Raw genomic sequence first — 20,834 nt, 5'->3', positions numbered from 1 at the left:
GTGCTTTATTGGGGTGTATTATGTGTTTTATATTTGCCTGCTTAGCTGTGATGGTTGTCAAGTGGATTTGCTAAACCGTATCCAGATGATAATGTTCTGAACAGCAAGGGCTCTTGTACATGGCCGTGTTTTAAGTGTACATCCATACAGAGTCAGGGTGCACTCACACTGGCATTGTTAACGGACTCTGGGTGCAGGTCAGCCCCTTGGACCAGTTTGTTTTTCCAATTGCTGCAGTGTGAGTGCAAACCCTGCCAGAGCACAGTTCTTTCCATATAGAACTGCGTTGTTAAGCATGGATGCTGGTCTGGTTAGTAGGAGAGTGTTCCTGGGAATACGTCCTAACGATCCAGTCTGCAAACCAGGGGAGGAGTGGAGAGGAGGGATAATCAAATTCAGACGCAATTCAGTTTAACTGGCCCAAGTGTAAGTACACCCTAAGGCTACCTTCACACTAGCTTTATTAGCAGGCGTTAGACAGGCTTTTGAGGAGCATTTAAAAACGCTTCCCAAATGCCTATGAAAATTCTACACATGGCAGCACACAGTGCTGTTCACACTGAAGCGTTAGCGTTGTGGCAAAATTGATGCCTCATGTCCAGTCAGGAGTTGAAGCCTCCCATTCAAGTCTATGGTGACACTCCTGGCAGGCGTTTGCAGGGTGTTCGCGGAGCGTTAATACAATTAAACTTCATTATAGGTGTTTGTGGTGCAGTTCTAACACTTGGCAAACGCCTCATAAATGCGCATAGGGCATTTGGGGAGTGTTAAAAAAATGCTTCCCAAACACCTGTCTAATGCCTGTCAAATGCTATAGGGGCATTTGGCAAGCGTTAGAAATTAGTCAAGTGTGAACGAGCCCTAAGGGTGCATGAACAATGGTATTTTTAACTGGTCCCGGGCACAATTCGCCTTTTGGTCCGGTTCATTTGTGTAGTGTGGGTGTTCAGAACCACGAATCTGAGATTGGTTAAAGCAGTAGTAAACTGTGAAAAAAACAAATGATAAAAATCTTCTTCCTGCAAGTGAAGAGCATAATGTGTTAGTAAGCATCACATGCTAGTACCCTATGAAAGACTTACCTGAAAACAAAGCCCTCCAGCTGAGCATGGTCACGGCTCCCCCGAGGCTTCCATCTTCACCCAGTCTTCCTTTCAGGTTGATGGCCTAAGGCCGTGATGACGGCACTCCCATGTATGTGTGCGGGAGTTTTGGCAGTGGCATGGCTCTCTCAATGGATGGCACGCCGTCCATTGAGAGAGCAGTGAGCCGGTGAAATCACTGGCACTGCAAAGGTAAATATCTCCTAAACGGTGCATGTTTAAGAGCTATTTACGGTACCTACAGGTAGGCCTTATTAAAAGCTTGCCTCTAGATAAAACAGAAAAAAATTGACTTTTATATACTTGTTATGAGTACCATGTCCAGGACCACTTAGAGGTAGTCCTTGGCATGGTTCACTTGTGATCCACTACAGTTTTGCTTCAGTGTGAATTCAGACTGTGCCAGAGAACAACTTTCTAAAGATGACTGTGGACTGCGGTCTGGTTGGCATAGGTGATAATGTAAGTGTGCCCGGGAACACTTCCTTCTAGTCCAGCGGGTACAATCAAACTCAAGCACAGTTCAGTTCAACCTGTCCAGTGCACTCTAAAATAAACTTGCTGTGACACCCAGGAGTCACAATTGCAGCATATACATTTCCCCCCCCAGTTATTACAAGAGACACAGAATGTGGCTATGTACATCTAATGTACATCTATGTACATTCTGACACTGGTGTTTACAAATGCACATATGTGGGCATATTTTTAAAAATGTAAAATTCTTTAAATTTTTTTTTTTTTTTTTTGTTTTAAATCTGCCTGTGCTTATAAACCTGAGTGCCAGGGTTTACTTGCGCTTATCCATACACAGCGTTCTCTTTTGTATTCCAGGTGAATACACTGAAGCTTTGGCTCTCAGGCACCGCAGCAGATTAATCTGTACAGCCATTCCCCTAATATACAGCTGTGTGCAGGAGCCCTTACTATGCTCACTGCCTGGGTTGTGATACTGATTAATTACTTTGATAAAAAAAACTTTTTTTTTTTTTTGACTTTATCCAAAACAAAAATGATGTCCTAGATTGTAAACTCCAAGGAGCAGGACCCTCCTAACCCTCCTGTATTGTTGCTGTATTGTCTCCCGTTATATTGTAAAGCGCTGAGCAAACTGTTGGCGCTATATAAATCCTGTATAATAATAATGGACACAATAGAACGGTGAGGGCTTAGACCCCCCCCCTCCTCCCCAACGCCTGTTTTCTGATGCTGTCTGTTTCCCCAGGGGAGATTCACCCCTCTGTTTGTCCTGTGACCAGTGAGGCAATGAATGATCTGAAATCCAATATTGTACAGTCCCCAAAGCAAGAAGTTAGGGACAGTCCTGCAAAGGAGACACCTGTTCCAATGGCAGCTCTCTGAGATAGGAATTCTTTTCACTTTGGAGGGGTATCCTGTTGCATCTCCAGGACGGGAAGTAGATTTCCCCAGCGAAATGCAGGTAACAAAAAACAATCCTGTTATGGAGTTTAACCCTTTCCTATTCTGTGTACAACAATAAACGGTTTTGACTGTGGATGAGTCCATACAGCCTATGTGTCTTCATTCACTTATGTGGGCTGCCTGCACGCAGTTCTAGTGACTGTGTTAATAAGCCTATGTGTTTTGTGATTGATACATTTTTCTGGCTCGTTTTGTGGTGCGTGTTTGAACATGTGTTTTTGATGCATTTTTTATGTGTTTTGTGTATTTTGTTGGCCAATTGGAAAGAATTGAGTGCGACTTTGATGTGCTTTAATGCAACTTTACGCTTTCTAGCACAAAGCCGCATCAGAGTAGTGCAGGAATCTTTTCAAAGTCACTGCGACTTTAAGTCACTTAGATTTGAAAGGGTTCCATTGCAATCAGTGAGCTGCGACTTTGGGCACAATGCAACTAAAAGTTATCACATGTGTTATGTCGGTCACATGACCACATATTGCATGGGATACTGAAAATGTCAATTCATTATTGCAGTGTGTGATATTTACCGAAAATGGCAAAAACACTCGGTAAATACCACATAGAAAGACATTCAAGTCAATTCACAAAAGGATATAGATAATTAAATGCACGTTGCAATTAAGTAGTGGTTCAGGCATGCAGTATGTACTGGTATTTGTCAGTAATTGTCATGGGTTGCTAAGAAGTGGGTGGTCGCCGCGTCCTTAACAACCTATGAGTCACTACCTTTCATCAGGGAACAGCTGAATTGGGAAAAAAAAAAAAAGAAAAGAATTGTCGGCAATTAAAAATTTAGCAAACAAAACCTCGTAGGGTCCGCCCCCAATCCATACCAAGCCCTTCGGGTCTAGTATTTTGAGGGGAGCCCCCATGCCAAAATAAAAAAAAGTGGCGGTCCCCCCTAAATATCCATACCAGACCCGAAGAGCTTGATGCCGTCTTTTTATTTTCTTTTTTCTTTCTTTTTTTCTTTTCTTTTTTTGCTAAATTTGCTATTGCTGTTGTGTGGTTGTGGTGTGTTGTTTTTTTTTTGTTTTTTTACATTCAGCTGTGTCAGTGGGGAACATGTGTGAAACACGTGTGTGGTTTTTTTTTTGTTTTTTTTTTTTTTAAATATGTTTTCAATGCATTTTAGGCATGGTTCACACCAATGCAGTTTGCGTTTGTTTTTGTTTCTTTTGCATATTTAATCTGCCCAGCAACAAGTTGGCAAAAAAAAAAAAAAATCAAAAACACACATGTAAAAATGCAAAACGGACAAAACGCAATCTGCATTGGTGAACCCATAGCACCAGAATGTTGAAGTGTCCCACATAAGAAATGCCTGAATTTGTCACTCATCTTGGAAATGGCAAGAAATCTGTTGCATGGCATTCATGAATTTGGCTGAGAACTTTCTAATACAGCCACAGTGTCACTTTATTGAATCCATAGTGCGTTTTTTTATTTTCTTTTATTCTTTTGTCAACAATGAGCTACATTTGCCTGCTGCAAGATCTGTATGTGAGATAGAGGTACAATGCTGTATTACAGTATAGGAGGAAGTGTCAGGTTAGTTAAGTTGAAGAAACAAAAACGGAAATAAAGTGTGTTGAAAGGCATGTGTTCAGTCATTTTGTAACCTATATAACAGTTCATGGCTGGTAAACTTTTTATTCCTGCTAATCACCTGTTAATGAACTATAATGGATCGCATATACTGTATGTGATGGCACCAGGAGCTTCTAAAATCTGACAGTATGTGAAATAAATTGTGATTGTGGAGGAGAGCGTTCTCTGACATCTTGCTGACTTCCTCTCCAGTGTTCTTTTATTTTAGGAACTTTATGATCTCATTTTAAAGACAACAAACTGGACATGATTGAGGGGCCTCATACTGGATAGAGAGAAATGACTTCCTCATTCCCTTTCCTCAGTTCTCAAGTCTTATGAGACATCAGCTAAGGAGACTTCATAAAACAGCCAGAGCATTTCTACCATTTTGCTATGGAGACTGCAGTAGGAAAAGTAAGTCTCCTCACTACGGCATGAGAAATGAGATTCCTGGCCTGGAAGAAATCTATTATAAAGGCCACTTCAATAGGATTTTTTATTTATCTGATTGTTTTGGTCAAATCGCACATCAATCGAATAACCAGAATTTCCCTTTTGTTGGATTTAGACTCAAAGTGTATCTAATGGTTCGTCGTTTTTTATTTTTTTTTTTTAATAACAAAAACATCATACTTGCCTGCTCTGCAATTATTTTGCACAGAGCAGCCTTGATCCTCCTCTTCTTGGGTCCCCTGCTGGCGCTCCTGGCTTCTCCCCTTGACCAGTGCCTCATATCAAGTCACTTGCTATGGGGGCACTGATGCATGCTCACTCTATGCATCCATAAGACACATAGAGCCGCGTCTTGGTCCCACCCCTGCTCTCTCATTGGCTTACTTACTGTTTGACAACAGTGGGGCCAATGGCTCCCTCTGCCATGTCTCAGCCAATAGAGAGAGAGAGAGACCCAGGACAGCCGAGGCTTCCGTGCACATGGCTGGATTGAGAGGGGGCTCAGCTAAATATATGGGGGCTGTGAGAGGAGCAGCACACAGAAGGTTTTTTTTTTTTTTTTTTTTTTTACCTTAATGTGGGAAGGTAAAAAACCTTCAGCCTTTACAACCACTTAAATTGTGATCAGAACTGATTTAAACAGAGTTGATCAGTCAGGGCAGAATATTCTCAATTTGTTTGCATTGATTAGCAGCACTGATTTAATTCATGAATTTGATCAACCATATTATAAGATTACGTGGTGAAAACAGAAATGCAATTGATAAATTACAAACATAAGTTAAAATCATATCTTAACCTCTTGCCGGCCATGTAACGCATACGTGCGCTGGCAAAAAGGGTAGGCTTTAACATATTACTAAACCAAGGACCCTGCATTCACTCTATCTGGTCTCCCACAGAACATGGAAATGCAATTACTTTAGTAAATATAAAGTGCTAAATACCTTTTCTCATCAGCAGTATATAGCAGTCTAGTGACTTCTATCAGTGTTCAGCAGAGCACTGGTTAAATCTTGTAGGAGCAGTTTTCATTCTCCTGTAGGTGGATGCAGGACCCCTGACCTCTGTCTGGAGAGTGCTAATTGGCCCTGTGCTGATCATCTGCACTCTTCCAAAAAAAATAAACTCTCTATCAACACACCAACCTGAGCATGTGCAGAGTGTCTCCACACAATGTCTTATCAGATAAGACGGGGACACTGGAAGAAGGGGAGGATCAGAGAAGTCAGGATCAAATAGCCTTTTTACACAATGCAGAGGATTAACCCCTTAGGTTCCACAGTGAGTATAGCAAGCATGCTTTACTGCATATACAGACTGATTTTACTGTTGTGGGTTTAGCAACACTTTAACACCTACGTGCTGAACATATACATCCATGGCCATCAGAGACAAAGAAGTCAAAGCTCCTGGTCTCTAGCAATGTCCTGAGCTGGTGGAACTGACTCGTGATCATGTGACCATTGTGACAGCCCATCGAAGGAATTCTGGGGCTGTGCAGGAAGAGGTTACCTATGAATTGAAATCCACCTAACCTGCATGCATTTTAAGAATGAAGGTTAAAAAAACTGTGTGCCCCTACCTGAGCCCCATCTCAATCCAGTGATGTGCATGAGAGCAGTGGCTCTCTCGGGACTCTCCCTCCTCAGTAGCTGAGACCTCACTGGGAGCCATCACAGCCAGTGAGCCAATGAGAAAAGAGCGGGGGGGCTGGGGAAACGTGTGTGTGTGTGTGTGTGTGTGTGTGTGTGTGTGTGTGTGTGTGTGTGTGTGTGTGTGTGTGTGTGTGTGTGTGTGTGTGTGTGTGTGTGTGTACACATGCAAGCTGCTTGTTACAGGGACATTCGGCAGGAGTGAGGGGCCTGTAGCACCGGTAGGTGGACCTGAGAAAAGGAGGGTTGGGGCTGCTCTGTGCAAAGCCACTGCACAGAGCAGATAAGTATGACCTCTTCTCTTTTTTTTTTTTTTTTTTATAATTTCCTTTTTTAATATCACTTTAATTGAAATGCAATTAGCTTAGGTTTTTGTCAAATTGTTGGCATCAAAAATGTTTTAATAAGCCTGTTACTCTTCACAGATTTTATCCTCATCACCACATCTGAAGGACGTGTGATAAGAGAGGCCTGACTTAAAAATAATTCATATCTTTTGTAACCCTTGAATGAATGCCGTGTAGGAACAGCTGTTCTCCCCATCCCACATCCATTGTCTGCCAAGTATCTCCTTAGTTCCCACTGTACATCGGAAAGGACTATCTTTTGTATGTGGGCCGCACAAAGTGCTGGGTGCAGCTACTATGCAGCTTTCCGCATGTTTTGCAAATGTTTGCTGTTTCAAGTCTTCCTTACAAGACAGGAATTCCGGTTATAGGTGTCCAGATTTTTGTTTTAATTCTTTATTATTTTTAACCACAGACACAGTGGTGTTTTTAAAGCTATGCTCCAGGCAAATGACTAAATATACTTTAGAGATACATATATGGGAGCTGTTTTACCTGCGAAAGGATGTTTATTTCTGTCCATCTATGATATGCACAGCCTTACCAGGCAGCAGAGCCAAGTTTGTGACCTGTCTTTTCTCTACTTCAGTTAAAGAATATGTAAACCCAACATTTCATATTCCTGATACATGCCTGCTGTACCATATGCTCGTATGAAAAAGTATCCTGTTCTTTGTTTTTTGCTTTCTTTTTGTGAAATCTCTGTTGCTCCTGCCAGCCCCTCTGCTTTTCCTATTAAAAACTGACCACAACTAGGCAGGAGAGTACAGTGTGGTCAGTTCTCTAGTTGTGCTGGAAATACAGCCTACTCTCCTCCAATTATCATATGTCCTGATTCACACTGGGAAGCTCTGCTGTTTCTCCTCCCTTAGCTCTTATGCAGCTGAGAACAGTGGGTATGGGATCACCTATAAAAAAGGAAGAATGGTATTTATAATTTTTTTTTCTTGTTATATCTATAAACGCATGTTTTTGCCTTTTCATTTTTGTTTTAAACTGAATGGGTTTTACTAGGTGAGGGTTTACAATCACTTTAAGTAATACAGCCTGGTCACCTCCCTGCCCTCAGCCTGTGATTGGATAGTGAGAGAACAGCAGCACAGCGATGAGTTGTCCCTCTGCTCTCACCTGTGAGCATGATCATTGTATTAGAGCTCACATGACTGGCTCCTATTGGCTGTTGTGGAGAAGAGACTGCACACCCCCCATATTAAGATGACCCCGGGAGAGCCCGATTCCTGCACAACATTGGTGGGGGTGATGGAGAGGTTGGAGCTAATCATGCCTGTTTTAGCTTGGTATGCTTTTATTACCCTGCTGGTGCACTACTATTCTGTGCTGTGCTGGCCTTTGCCTCCATTACTGCTGTGAACCGGCCCTTATTGAAAACATTGCTAAGCACGCTAATTAATTAATAACATAGGGCAGCACTAAATAAACCTCATAACATATAAATAATATACTAAAATACTATATAAATACAGTGCAACAATGTGCTCCAATAAAAGTGTTCAAATCCTCTGTGACCTGAGGCCCTGATGGATTTTCAGAACCTATGCCTCAGAGCAGACCTATAATTACCTGATCCTCTGAGTCCAAGACTGCCCCCCCCCCCCCAACTCCACATGCAAGTGGCCTTGTGACTGGACTGTTCCTGATGTCATCATGCCGATAGACTGGCTCTGGATGTGAGGATGGCCAGGAACAGTCTACCGCTGGATGTGGGGAGCATGGTTTTTTTTTTTTTTTTCCATTTTTTTGCCTTACGGTACACCCCTGGACTGAATGATCAGTTAACTCATGCAGCGCAGGCACAGCCCCACTGCGTGGGAGAAAACATATTTTTTTCATGGAGTTCTTCTTTAAGTCTTTCCAAAGCATTTGACTGTTACAGTATTTACAGTATGTGCAGGATTATTTTGGAGATGCAATCTGTATGTGAGGCTGGAATGAAGTGGAAATGGCTTTAACCATACTTCTCTTTTTTAAGGGTAAACATGAAAAAAGTATAAAAATAAAATGATAGTGTTACTAAACCCACAGCAGTAAAATCAGTCTATTTATGCAGTAAGGCATGCTTGTTATACTCACTGTGGAACCTAAGGGCTCAATCCTCCACATTGTCTAAAAAGGGTGTTTGATCCTGTGTTCGCTGATCCTCCGCTTCTACTGTCCCCAATCTTCGGATAGAACCGAGCATGTGGGGGGGCTGCACATGCTCAGTTTGGTGTGTATTGCTAGAGAGGTTTTTTTTTGGGTTTTTTTTTGTTTTTTTTCCTTGGGAGACTGTCAGCACTGTCCAGACAGACGTCAGGGGTCCTGCAGTCTCATATGGGAGAATGAAAACTCCTCCTACAAGCTTTAACCAGTGCTCTGCTGGACACTAATAGAAGTCACAAGACTGCTCTAAGTGCTGATGTGAAAAGGTATTTAGCAGTTTATATTTACTAAAATGCAGTGGATATAAAAAGTCTACACACCCCTGTTAAAATGTCAGGTTTGTGTGATGTAAAAAAAATGAGACCAAGATAAATCATTTCAGATCTTTTTCCACCTTTTTAATGTGATCTATAAACTGTACAACTCAATTGAAAAACAAACTGAAATCTTTTAGTGGGGGAAGTAAAGGTAAAACACTAAAATAATGCTGTTGCATAAGTGTGCACACCCTCTTTTATAACTGGGGATGTAGCTGTGTTCCGAATTAAGCAATCACATTTAAAATCATGTTACATAGGAGTCAGTACACACCTGCCATCATTTTAAAGCGCCTCTGATTTAACCTCAAATAAAGTTCAGCTGTTCTAGTAGGGCTTTCCTGACATTTTCTTAGTCTCATCCTACAGCAAAAGCCATGGTCTGTAGAGAGCCAAAGCATCAGGGGGATCTCATTGTTAAAGGGTATCAGTCAGGAGAAGGGTACAAAAGAATTTCCAATGCATTAGATATACCATGGAACACAGTGAAGACGGTTATCAAGTGGAGAAAATATGGTGCAACACTGATATTACCAAGAACTGGTAAAATTGTTGAAAAGACGAGATGAAAACTGGTCTGGGAGGCTGCCAAGAGGCCTACAGCAACATTAAAGGAGCTGCCGGGAATATCTGGCAAGTACTGGTTGTGTGGTACATGTGACAACAATCTCCCGTATTCTTCATATGTCTGGCTATGGGGTAGAGTGGCAAGATGGATGCCTTTTCTTTATGAAGAAAAACATCCAAGCCTGACTAAATTTTGCAAAAAGACATCTGAAGTCTCCTAAAAGCATGTGGGAAAATGTGTTATGGTCTGATGAAACCAAGGTTGAACATTTTGCCCATAATTCCAAAAGATATGTTTGGTGCATAAACAACCTTGCACATCACCAAAAGAACACCATACCCACAGTGAAGCATAGTGGTGGCAGCATCATGCTTTTGGGCTGTTTTTCTTCAGCTGGAACTGGGGCCTTGGTCAAGGTAGAGGGAATTATGAACATTTACAAATACCAGTCAATATTGGCACAAAACCTTCAGGCTTCTGCTAGAAAGCTGAACATAAACATCTTTCAGCATGACATCGACCCAAAGCATACATCCAAATCAACAAAGGAATGGCTTCACTACAAGAAGCTTAAAGTTTTGGAATGGCCCAGACCTGAATCTGATCGAAAATCTGTGGGGTGATTTGAAGAGGGCTGTGCACAGGAGATGCCCTCACAATCCTGACAGATTTGGAGTGTTTTTGCAAGGAAGAGTGGGCAAATATTGCCAAGTCAAGATGTGCCATGCTGATAGACTCATACTCGAAAAGACTGAGTGCTGGAATCAAATCAAAAGGTGCTTCAACACAGTATTAGTTTATTTTTACTTCCCTCCACCTAAACAATTTCAGTTTGTTGTTCAACTGAGTTTATAGGTCACATTAAAGGTGGAAAAAGTTCTGAAATGATTTATCTTTTGTCTCATTTTTTTTTTACATCACAGAAACCTGACATTTTAACGTGTGTGTAGACTTTTTAGATCTACTTTAATTGCATTTCCATGTTCTGTGTACTGTGGGAGACCAGATATAGTGAATGCAGGGTCCTGGGTTTAGTAACACTTTACATAATAGCACAACACATTCATCAAAACACTATGTAATCACTTTAAAGTGGTAATAAACACTTTAAAGGAAAAAAAAAAGAGTTTCCTTCTGCACGGTAATATAATAATACGCTAGTATGCAGTGAATGCTAGCACATTATGGAAGACTTACCTTAGTACAAACCCCTCCAGCAGTGTGCTGTCACCGCTGCAGAAAGCTTTCACCTTCTTCCGATCCTCCTTTTGGGTTTGTGGTTGCTGATGATGTCACAACCGCGCATACTCGCAGGCGTTTTGCCATGGCCCACAGCTCTTAAATAATGGCACATGTCTGCTGTTCCTTCAGAGCGCATGCGTCGGTAATGTCACTGGCTGCTGCTCCATAGAATATCTCCTAAATGGTGAACATTTAGGAGATAGTCATTTTACCTACAGGTAAGCTTTATTGTAAGCTTTATTATAAGCTTTACTGTAGGTAAAAAATATACAAAGTGACTTTACTATCACTTTAAGTAACTTTCAATGCAGTCATGGTTATTGCTGACCTTTGTAACCTCCCTCATGGGGAAAAGCACCTGAAAGTCAGTATCTGCAGGGAAGTCTGAAGGTGGTGACACCCATTTTCTGTTCAGCAAGCTGCACCCATAGTGTATTTTATTCCAGTATTGACAGTGGGCAAGCATGTTTTAGATTTAAGTATTTTTATCTGGATGTCTTCTTCCCTTTTTTTTTTTTTTTTTTTTCTTTTTTTAATGCAGGGCCATACTTAGTTGACTAATCTATTTTTCTGCAGATGAGACCTTTTATGATGTCAAAGGAAATGAAGAGCTGTTTTCAAGCGTTAATCCCTCTGAAGATGTTGCCAGATAAATCTTCCTAGTTGCTTGTCTGCGTGGTACTTGCTTTGCCATTGTCTGAGGAAATCAGCCTTGCCCTGTGCTACAGCCTCAGTACATTAGCCCAGAACGTTGCTGTAGTCGAATATTTTTCTGGTAGATCTTAATGGCTCAGAATCCTATCAAGAGGAAGAGATTAAAAAAACAACCATGTTCCATAAAGCAGGTCACTGAAGACATTTTATACATTCAGTAGGGCATTGTAAGCTGGAGGCCGAAGAATTACCACAGGCCTATCATGGTTTATCAGCCAACAAATTAACCCATCGCTTTCCAACATAAAGCTGCACCAGTCAGTAATGGGGGAGGGAGGGGGGTGCGTGCGCGATCTTTCAGTGTCTGATTTATAATTGTATTTATTTCCCTGGAGCGCTGGGGTCTTGGGCTCTATTTTTCTTCAGGGACATTTTCAGCATGGGGTTTGTGTCTTCCCATGTCTGGGTTTCCATTGGTTTTCTCTAACAATTCAAAACTTAGATTAGTCCGCTTCCAATCAAATTGTTACTTCTGTATGGTTGTCAGATTTCGGTTGTATAAACTAGATTGGGTACACCTCCAGGAGCAGAGATTAATGTGAATGACCTGTGTAATGTAAAGTGTTGTGGGATTTGTTAGCAATATGTAAATCAGTGGTTGTCAACTTAGGTGTATGGGGTCTAATGTCACCAAAGGGCCACATATATATTATATGTAATGATGCAAAATACTGTCAAAGACTGAAGACTTGCTAGAGGAGATGCTCATAGACTTTGCTACACGAATGGTTGGAGATTAGAGCCATGCTGTAGGAGATGGCTGGAGACTGGAGACATGTCACATGAAAGCGCTAGTGATCACAGCCCTATTACAAATGAAAGCTCTCATTGCTGACTGCTGGGTTCCAAGAGCTTTTATGAGATGCAAACTTCTAGCTACCATTATTATCGGAGCTCAAAAAATGTGTGTCCTAACAAGGTCTAATGGCAGAAATGTCACTTTTAATAACTTGGAAACATTACAGATTACACCCCTCTTCTTGATCAAGACTGCCCTGCTGTTCATTTATCTGGCTTCCTCAAGGCTCTCACCTTCATGTTCACAATTTTAAAATCCAACTCCAGGTTCAGGAGACGTGCATGGAACGCGGGTTTCCCGCTCTACATTCTGGTGTGAACGGTGCCTAAAACTAAACTAGACATGACTGCATAGTCATTTTTATTCAAAAGGTAAACTTGGCATTTAGGTTTTGTCAGATTGGCTGATTATCTTGTAAATAATCATGCATGGTGATTGCAACAATTCCTTCCTTTATTTTCACATCTCTAGTTAAATATAGCTATACAGATCCTTACTGGTTTATGTAGACTGATTCTTTGTTATTTTATTGAAAAGAGAAGTAGGGCTAAAGCTTTTTTTAGCCCTACTTCTCTCATGGGTCACAAGAGTGCACTTACTTTTGTTTTTCACTGTCGGCTGATGGGGCAGAGCCACTCCAGGCTCTGATTGACAGCTGGCTCTGCCTCTGAGCATGTGGCCAGGAGCAAGAGCAGGCTGCTCCCGCCCCCTCCCAAACCCCGCGCTCCACTGATCACTGCTGGAGCAGGACGGAGACAGGTCATTGACAGTCACTTCTCTTCACTCCGAGCAGATCAAATCTTGAATGCCTAGCGATCATTTCGTCTTACATGTGGGACAGCTGCAGTACACCAATGTAGCAGCATAGAGGAGGGTATGTATGTTTATTTTTTTTAATAAACTCATACTTCTCCTTTTTAACTGGAAGGTTGGTTGACGTTGCATACCTAATTGTTTTCAGGTAAAGGCCAGGCAGTTTCCAAGTAGCATTTCCCATTTTTTTATTGACTTACTCTGTTTTAAATCTCATCTTTTAGGGCTCGTTTACACTACTGGTGCCTACTGAAATGTGATCTGCGGTGGATTATTTTTCAGAGGGCGTTTGATAGGACTTTAAGAGATGTTCTGTTGCCTCTTCACCACCCCTAAAATCCCACAAGAATCAGAGTGGTTCTGATTGATAAGTGCAGCCACATACCAGTGCTGATCAATCAGAACTGCTCTGATCTGTCCCGGCATTCCTAGGGAAAGAAGAAAAAGTATAGCGTGGGTTTTCAAACCAAAGGAATCCTGCAGCAGGCTGCATGGATGGTGAAACTGCATCACCAACAGAGGTAACTGAAATAAGGACTGGGGTGTAGGGATGTTGGTTCACCTGTTTGTTTTTTCTGAAAAGGTGAACTAACCCTTTGCCCATACAGCATTGTAACCAAGCTTTTGTTCCTCAATGTAAACCATCAGAATGTAAATATTATGGGTCAATCTATAATTGAGAATTCCTTTATTAAATAGGTGATTAATCGTATATGAAAAGTTGGTTTTAATTTTGCAAATGTGCCAGAAATATGGCATTTAGACATACACAATACTGATTTCCTGTGTAATTCTTTCCTTTTTTTCCCTTAAAAATCTGTTTTCCAACTTTGAAATATTGCTCTTATCCAGTCCTAAATGAAGAATCCCTTCTGTCTATTCTTCTGATGGTATTCCATCAGACAGACACCCCTGATTCATTATGTTGCCTAAAGTATTAGGATGCCTGCCGTTACACGCACATGAACTTTAATGGCATCCCAGTCTTAGTCCGTAGGGTTCAATATTGAGTTGGCCCACCCTTTGCAGCTATAACAGCTTCAACTCTTCTGGGAAGGCTGTGCACAAGGTTTAGGAGTGTGTCTATGGGAATGTTTGACCATTCTTACAGAAGCGTATTTGTTAGGTCAGACACTGATGTCGGAAGAGAAGGACTGGCTCGCAGTCTCCGCTCTAATTCATCCCAAAGGTGTTCTATTGTGTTGAAGTCAGGACTCTGTGCAGGCCAATCAAGTTTCTCAGCCCTAAACGAACTCCCTTATCCATGTCTTTTATGGACCTTGCCTTGCGTACTGGTGCGCAGTCATGTTAGAACAGGAAGGGGCCATCCTCAAACTGTTCCCACAAAGTTGAGAGCATGAAATTGTCCAAAGTGTCTTGGTATGCTGACGCCTTAAGAGTTCCTTTCACTGGAACTAAGGGGCCAAACCCAACCCCTAAAAAAACAACCCCACACCTTAATCCCCTCTCCACCAAACTTTACATTTGGCACGATGCAGTCAGCCAAGTACCACTCTCCTGGCAACCGCCAAACCCAGAGATGTCCATCGGATTGCCAGACAGTGAAGCGTGATTCATCACTCCAGAGAACACATCTCCACTGCTCTAGAGTCCAGTGGCGGCGTTCTTTACACCACTGCATCCAACACACTGCTTTGCACTTAGTAATATAAGGCTTGGATGCAGCTGCTCGGCCATAGAAACCCATTCCATGATGCTCTCTACTCACTGTTGTTGTGCTAATGAAGGCCACACGAAGTTTGGAGGTCTTCAGCTATTGAGTCTTGACTCAACAGTTGGTGAATTCTGTGCACTGTGAGCTTCAGCATGAGCTGACCCCGCTCTGTCATTTTTTACCTGGCCTACCGCTTTGTGGCTGAGTTGCTGCTGTTCCCAGTTGCTTCCACTTTGTTATACCACTACCAGTTGACTGAGGAATATTTAGTAGCAAGGAAATTTCATGGATGGACTTCTTGCATAGGTGGCAACCTATCACGGTACCGCGCTTGAATTCACTGAGCTCCTGAGAGTGACCCGTTCTTTCACAAATGTTTGTAGAAGCAGTCTGCATGCCTAGGTGCTTGATTTTTATACACCTGTGGCCATGGAGGTGATTGGAACATCCAATCCAATGATTAAGAAAGTTGTTCCACTACTTTTGGCAGTATAGTGTACTTTTGGAATTGTTCATGCAGACATAGTAAATACACCAAATAAGTTCAACAAAACACATACCACACTGGCCTTGCAATCTGCTTCATATAATTACTGTTTTGTTATTGTGATGTATCTTTTAATTTGCAATAAATACTGGTTATGCCGGCCAAATAGACTATGGGGTTTCCCATGAGGTTATAATTAAAATATACCTAAATCCAAAATAGATTTAATTGGGTAGGAATGTTTAAAATCCTTGTCCATTTTTGGGCCATTTATGTCACATTGGGGATTTTTCCATTCAAAGGAAGTGAGAGAAAATATCTCTAATGCGTAGCAACATTCCCTCACACAGTGTGCCCATTGTAATATTTTCCTCTATTCCTGTTCCAGTGACAACGCAAAATTTTGGATTTTCTCACTTTCAGTGCCACTGAAAATAGTACTTGATACAAACATGGGGAATCCCCCCAGCAGGGCCATAGGAAGCAACAAACTCCAATGAGTACCTATGTGCAAGTTGTAGCAAAGCAGCTGCTGTAATGTAAGAGTAAAGTTTCTTTGTTTGCCCCCCTGTTGATGAAGCCTTTCTGGCTCTCCTTCACTCGAGCTACCGAAACAACTTAGGAATGGTGATGCAAGTCAAAACTTCCACAGTGCTAAGCACACTCGCCACAAGTCTCATATTTGGCTGCTAAGGTGTCAAGCATGACATTGTAAGGGCAGACAAGCCCATATTTATAGTATTGTCCCATGTCGTGTGAGAACTATGATGTGGAAGAGTGAGACTGAGATAAAAGCAAGAATCTTATGGTACCAGTGAGGCAGTGACCGCCAATTCTCTCCCAACCCCTTTGGATTTTGGATATAGGGTAGACCTGTATTACTCAAAATTCATGGCAGTGCTAAGAGGCTAGGTGGTTGTTGTTAAACTTAGACAGACCTACAGTACTGTGTAAAAGTTGTAAGTAGGTGTGAAGAAATGCCATAAACTAAGAATGCTTTCAGAAATAGAAGAGTTTAATTTTATTTTTATCAAATGACAAAATAGAATGTAAATGAACAGAAGAAAAATCCAAATCAATATATGGTGTGACTACCCTTTGCCTTCAAAATGGCATCAATTCTTCTAGGCACGCTGTTTTTGAAGAAACTCGGCAGGTAGGTTGTTCCAAACATCTTTGAGAAGTAGCCACGGATTTTTTTGTGGATGTAGGCTGCCTCAAATCCTTTTTGTCTCTATGTAATCCCAGACAGACTCCATGATGTTGAGATCAGGACTCTGTGGAAGTCAAACCATCATTTCCAGGACTCCTTGTTCTTCTTTACACTGAAAATGGTTCCTAATGCCATTGGTTGTATGCTTGGGGTCATTGTCCTGCTGCAGAATCAATTTTGGGCCAATCACACGCCTCCCTGATGGTATGGCATAATGGATAAGTATTGGCCTGTATTTCTCAGCATTGAGGACACTGTTAATCCTGACCAAATCTCCAACTCCATTTTGCAGAAATGCAGCCCCAAACGTGCAAAGAACCTCCACCGTGCTTCACTGTTGCCTGCAGACACTCATTATTGTACCCCTCTCCAGCCCGTCACAAACAAACTGCCTTTTGCTACAGCCAAATATTTTAAATTTTGACTCACCAGTCCAGAGCACCTGCAGCTATTTTTCTGCACGCCAGGCCCTATGTTTTCAGGCTTAGTTGAGTCGCTTAGTTTTGTTTTCATGCCCTATGCACAAAAAAAAGTAGGAGCTGGTTAAAGTGTAAGACTTTAGAGTCATGTATTCATTTCCACACTGTATTTCAATTATTTCTAGACTACGCCAATTTAAACGGAATGATCTTGAAGTTTGTAAACTTACTACTGTCACACATTTCATAAAACTTGCCTTCTGAACTACAGAGGTGCTGAGAGGAGAAGTTTCAGGTAGTTCAGACAGTACGGGAATCACTGAGTGCAGGGAGTCAGGAACGTGGACCGCAGTCTAAATCTTCCTCACACAATCCAGAACAAAAAAACACATTTGGTACAGAGTTTGACTTTAAATTTGAAGGTATTTTATGGCACCAAGAATGAGGGGAAAAATTATGGCTGACATCTCTACATGAAAAGTTTGTGACTGTGCATGACCTTTCATCTTTTACATGCTGTTTGGAGAGTTATGTGCCTACAAGTGTGACAGATTGTTACAGTTTTTATACGACTAAAGTCCTCATGCACACTGGGCATTTTAGCTGTATAAAGTCGTGTTTACAAAGCGTGTTTTTCTGCCTTTTTTTTTTTTTTTTGCATTAGCGTTTAGCCACATTTTTTGTCAGAAAAGACAACATTTTGGCCCAAAAATGCCAGTGTTCCGTGTTTTTGATACGTTTACAGCTAAAAAACACTGATTAAAGCCTATGTGTGCATGGGCACATAGGATAACATTCTGGGGAGTTTACTGGCTGTAGAAAAAAACACCAAAAGCAGCAGCTGTAAAAATGTCCAGTGTGCATGAGCACTAAAGCGTATCTAAACCCAAAAACTAAATATTTTGCAGCTTACCAATTCTGAGATGTGGTGGATGCATTTAGTTTTCTTTTTTATGCTTTTTTTTTTTTTTTTTTTTTTCTACCTGTTTATCTGCCCATTAATTCTGTTATGTTTCAGCTTCCTTTAACAGACCAAGGTGTCCAGGAAAATGAGCAGTTATGAGGTTTGATACAAGAAATTTTACACTGACGGATGTTTACAGTGGTCAGCCTTTAATTGTTTATGTTGGTCAGCTTTTAATCATTTTTGTAAAACCTTCTTCCAAAAAGGAACAAAACTGTAAATGACTAAGACGTCTTAGCTGGAATTCAACTTTAAAGTGGAACTAAAGTCAAGGATACTTCACCACAGTATTCTCCAACAGTCTGATGCCCGTGAGGTCCTTCACCACCTCTGGCATCTTCTCCCCAGCTTCCGGTCTTTGGCTACCTTGACTGAACGGTGCAGGATGTCATCGGGTTGCAAAGCAGGGAAAAGAAACAAAGCAATCTAGTAAAAAGCAGCACACATTGCACATTGTTAGGCACACAATCAACCTGATTGTCAATGAATATTAACCCCTTCCCAGCCAGTGTCATTAGTACAGTGACCGTGTATATTATTACTAATCCATGTATTCGTGTTATTGCCCACCACACTATCGCAGTCCCACTAAGTCGCTGATCACAGTCATTAAGAGTATAAAATAAAAATAAAAAATTCCAGTATATTTACCATTGTTTGTAGGTGCTATAGCTTTCATGAACCAAAAAAAAACTTTTTTTGAGTGTTTTTTGTAGCAGAGTAAAAAAAAAATATTTTTTGAAATTTTCTTTATTTTTGTCTTTTTTTTCATGTATAAAATAAAAACCAGTGGTGATCATATACCACCAAAACAAAACACTATTTGTGTGATAAAAATATAATTTTCATTTGGGTACATGTCTGTGCAATTGCCAGTTAAAGTAGTCCAGTGCCGAATAGTATAAAATGGCCCAGTCATGAAGGGGGTAAAATCTTCCGGAGCTTAAGTGGTTAAATTGTCTAAGTCTTGGTTCACACTACTGCTACCTCAAAGTCGCGCGACTTGCAGTGCGACTTTGCCAGGCAACTTGAGTACTACTTTGAAGCGACTCTGAAGCAACTTTCAGGGACTGCCTGGGTAAACTTCCTGTATTGTCTGATCCAGATCACATCAATATAGATGAGGATCCGACTTGGAGGTGACTTCTGTTAAAGTCTATGGACACAAGTTGGATAGAAGTCACCTGAAGTACTTCAGGAACCATTTCTAAAGTCGGAACAACTTCAGTAGTGCTAACTAAGACAGCTCTCATTGACTAACATGGGATTTCACATGTCATGCGACTTGGGATCTTACAAGTTGGATCCCAAGTCGCGGCAGTGTGAACTGAGCCTAAATGCTCAAGTGTAAACACAGCTGGTAAGCTGCAATATATTACATTTGAGTTTAGATATGCTTTAACTGTAAATTGTTTTTATAATTGTTTGGTCAATAAACTTGTTGTTTTGTTTCTGAGGCAATAAAAACAAAAGATAATGAGAGTTTTTGTTTGCTATATTTAGATTTCTTTAGCTGTCATAATGATTCTGCTTACCCAGTGATGTACTAGTATATTCTCTGCATTGGCAGCATTTGTGTGCCATCAGCACCTCATTATATCAGAGCTGGTACTTGTCTGCTGTTTGGAAAAATATGTTGATCTACTATGTACAACCTGATGTCAGTGTTTTATCTTCATCATGGATGCTAAATTCTATTTAGAGTAAGGAATAAGTAATGAGGGGCTAGAGTGTGAAAGTTACTTAGAGTAAGGAACGCTGGCATCCAGTCACAAGTGAGGACTTGTCTAACAAGACCAAATGCTTTGGATGCACAACTGAGACAGGATAAGCTGCACAGGTAATGAGACCGCTTAGACTTCTTCTTTTTGAAGTGTCCAATGTTATTATTAAAGTATATGACCGAACATATTACTATAAAATGTATATCAAATGTTTTGAACTGTGTACAATACCACACTCTTCAAAATGTAAAATGAAGCCCAAGTTTAGTTAGATAAATTAGCATAAGGGACATTACTTAGTGATGTGTCTGTTGTGCTCATTAATAGTGTCCACACTTTCTGCCTGTAGTTCTAGACGTTGTTCTATAGCTTCCATGAATAAAAGGTGATCTTTGAATAAGGGAAGGGCAGATGAATGAAAGGTCCATGTCCTCCATTCATAGATGGATAGATGGCGAATATATATTTATTTATATATATATATATATATATATATATATATATATATATATATATTTTTTTTAATAGAAACTATAGTACAGCTTCTATGAATGGAGAAGGTAGGCAGAAAAGGGCAAGCAACATTGCCTCTCTTGAGTGCTTATGACCTGTCCCCTGCAGTGGTGTATTTATTTAGGTTTGGTGCTGCCCTAGGCAACACAAAACTTGGCTCCCTCATTAATCAACAATACCCCAGCCCCCCCAAGAGAGCCTACCACTACCACCGCTCCCCATGCACTGGCAGCCCCTACCCAAGAAAGCCTTCCACTACCACTGCCCCCCACAAGAGATAAGACACTCACCTTCACAGCTCTGGACATCCTCGGGAACAAGAATCAGGCTCTACATACACCATCAAGAAGTCTGCAGCCTCTCTCAGATCCCACCTGTTCCCCGTGCTGCGTGTGTCCCTTCTTCCTTTTCTTCTTTCAGGAGACACCGCTGTCTGCCTGAAAAATATTGCCCTAGGCAAATGCCTTGTTTGTCTTGTGGTAAATACACCCCTGGTCCCTTGGTCCTATTAAAGCGGTTGTAAAGGCTAAAGGTTTTTTGCCTTCATGCATTCTAAAAATATTCTGTGTGCAGCAGTGCCCCCCAGCCCCCTCAATACTTACCTGAGCCCCATCACAATCCAGCAATGTGCA

At 41.2% G+C, this 20,834-nt stretch overlaps 1 protein-coding gene across 3 annotated transcripts in view; it reads left to right on the top strand.

Moving 5' to 3' along the window:
• ARHGAP26 (Rho GTPase activating protein 26) overlaps positions 1–20,834 on the top strand; it is a 643,079-nt gene that overhangs the window by 11,842 nt on the left and 610,403 nt on the right. The window lies entirely within an intron of this gene.

The sequence above is a fragment of the Staurois parvus genome, unplaced genomic scaffold (assembly GCF_062004578.1).
Source record: "Staurois parvus isolate SC_StPar_1 unplaced genomic scaffold, SC_StPar_1.0 ptg000133l, whole genome shotgun sequence".
In the NCBI taxonomy this organism is placed as follows: Eukaryota; Metazoa; Chordata; class Amphibia; order Anura; family Ranidae; genus Staurois; species Staurois parvus.
Note: the sequence above shows the minus strand (reverse complement) of the source record. Positions and strands in the feature narration are given on the sequence as shown.